This window comes from Hesperophylax consimilis, chromosome 1 (genome assembly GCF_061612785.1).
Source record: "Hesperophylax consimilis isolate HC1 chromosome 1, BYU_Hcon_1.0, whole genome shotgun sequence".
NCBI lineage: Eukaryota > Metazoa > Arthropoda > Insecta > Trichoptera > Limnephilidae > Hesperophylax > Hesperophylax consimilis.
In genome coordinates this window covers 33,024,675-33,027,283 of record NC_142836.1, presented here as the reverse complement: position 1 = coordinate 33,027,283, position 2,609 = coordinate 33,024,675, and the positions used below count along the sequence as shown (strand labels likewise).

General features: G+C 31.8%; 2 non-coding genes across 2 annotated transcripts; both read right to left on the bottom strand.

The window, feature by feature from the left end:
• Positions 1-601: 601 nt before the first annotated feature.
• On the bottom strand, positions 602-720 carry LOC149426677 (5S ribosomal RNA). Its single transcript, XR_016303247.1, has one exon. It is a non-coding gene; the product is annotated as a 5S ribosomal RNA (ribosomal RNA).
• A 322-nt stretch (positions 721-1,042) lies between these two features.
• On the bottom strand, positions 1,043-1,161 carry LOC149426676 (5S ribosomal RNA). The gene has a single exon (XR_016303293.1). It is a non-coding gene; the product is annotated as a 5S ribosomal RNA (ribosomal RNA).
• Between the last annotated feature and the right edge of the window lie 1,448 nt (positions 1,162-2,609).

Genomic DNA, 2,609 nt, shown 5'->3' with positions numbered 1-2,609 from the left:
TTATTTCTTCTATCTATTAGAAAATGTATATTTAAGTGCAGTGATCATAAATCTAGTACCTACCAAAAATATAAATACCTACCAAATTATAAACTATAAGTGTACATACGTAACAGGTTGGTTTTTAAATTTCAAATAAGGAATTATACAATTTGTCCAAATCATGTCATATCTCGATGACAATTATTTTTTCAAACTTTTTTGAAGTGAAACTTCTTTACGCGCGTCATGCAATTTCGAGGAGTAAAACCAACTCATGACCGAAACGAAAATGCGGGACCGATTAAAGTTCATTTGATGTAGTAAAAGTTTTGAAGTAAAATATAAATGCTTCTTAGCTCATCTCGACAACTGGCGTTGGTGGTGTAATGGTCAGCATAGTTGCTTTCGAAGCAGTTGATCCGAGTTCGATTCTCGGCCATGGAATATTATTTTTTTGTTTTTAAGGAATTTTTTTTTTTTAATGGTTGACCATAATATCAATCCACTAAGTAATATTTTAGGCCTGTAGCATAATTGAAAAGTTAAAGAATGATATAAAATTTTTTATGATGTTAACGATAAAAAAATGAAAAAAAACATAAAATTAAAATAAAAAATGGGCCAACGGCACGCGGTGTTCCCAAGCGGTCACCCATCCAAGTACTGACCGCGCCCAATGTTGCTTAACTTCGGTGATCGGACGAGAACCGGTGTGTTCAAAATGGTATGGTCGTTGGCAAAAGTTAAACAATATTAATTTCTATTCTACCTGCCAATAAATATATGAAAATTAGTATAAAAAAGCCCTAATAATATTGAAAAAATTAGCAAGGTGTGTGCGAGGTTGATAAAAATAATCATTACATACGCGCTTGAAAAAGATCGTAATTACATTAATAAGTTTGTAGGAATTTTTTTTTTCAATGGTTGACCATAATATCAATCCACTAAGTAATATTTTAGGCCTGTAGCATACTTGAAAAGTTAAAGAATTTTATGATATTATTAATTATAGTAATGATAAAAAAATAAAAAAAACATGAAATTAAAATAAAAAATAGGCCAACGGCACGCGGTGTTCCCAAGCGGTCACCCATCCAAGTACTGACCGCGCCCAATGTTGCTTAACTTCGGTGATCGGACGAGAACCGGTGTGTTCAACATGGTATGGTCGTTGGCAAACGCTAAACAATATTAATTTCTACTCTACCTGCCAATAAATATATGAAAATTAGTATAAAAAAGCCCTAATAATACTGAAAACATTAGCAAGGTGTAAATATTATATACCTAGTTTAACTCACTCTCCTAACTCATCTTCGCTGTCTACAGGCAGAGCGCACGACTGTGGTCGTGAAGAACCGAGGTTCGATCCCCGCTTTAACTAATTTTTTTTTTCTTTTTTTATAACTTTTAATTTTTTTTATCACATGCTACTTATAAATATGTCAATAGACAGAAAAAAAGAGAGAATGAAATGAAAAGAGAGAGAGAGAAGAATACTAGAAGTTTCACTTCTGTCTTGCGTAGGCTTGACACACCCATTTTTTTTTCATTTCACATTTGATATAAGAATTTTTGCTGAACCGTAGTCATTTAGCCACCTAGTCAGAGTTAGCCACATAGTAAGGCTTGCTTTAATAAAATAAGTGGAAGCAGCAGATTTTTCAGACAAATTTACAAATCTGGTCTCTAAACACAACTCGAACAAATTCAACCAACTTTTCAATTCTGCATAATGTAATGGTATATCACCATACTGAAAATATCTTCCATAAAATTCTGCAAGAGAAAACATGTGATTGTTTTACTTCGAGCCCACGGCGTATTCGACCAGAATCAATGACGGTTTACCATTCTGCCACGAAAGTCTTCATAAATTGTTTCTTTAACAGTTTTTACGCTAAAAGAGAACATAAATCTGTCATTTGAATTGTTAGATTTTACAAATTATTGTTGTTCGCAATAGGACTTAATTAAATTAATTGCACTATTCAAACAAAAATAAACTACATAACAACTCCACACAAACAAATAGAACAATCAGAAATATGTACTAACAATATTAATAACCGCAATGAATACTGCTTTTGGAGAAAGGACATATCACTAGTTGGGACCAAAATTGTTAAATATTATTCCGGTCGTAAATTAATCACAACTAAGTTTAAACAAATAAAAAACTAGATAAAGTAAAAAAAAAAAATTTCATAAAAAACAAACCGTAAAATAAATAGTAACATGTTCACAAAACATGTGTCGTGACACACAACTAACAGAATCAAAAACCAAGACCAATTCTTTGTTTAATCTTGATTAGAGGTTCAAATCACCAAAAATAATTTAAAACAATAATTATCGTAATGTGTATATTTCAGAACATGTATAATAATGTTTAACTCTTTGTCAAAAGCAATAAAAATAGAAAACAAATAGAACTTGCAAACTTGCTAAATTGCATTATTTTCCCAACTCTTGTAATTTCAGGAAACCTTGGGCTATCGAATAATTTATCGTGTAAGTGCATCATTTCACTTGGTGTTGCCACTTAAGTATCACTGACCTGTACCTCCAATTTTACGTCACGCCACCATGCATAATCAAAAATAATGCCATCTTGTCATCTC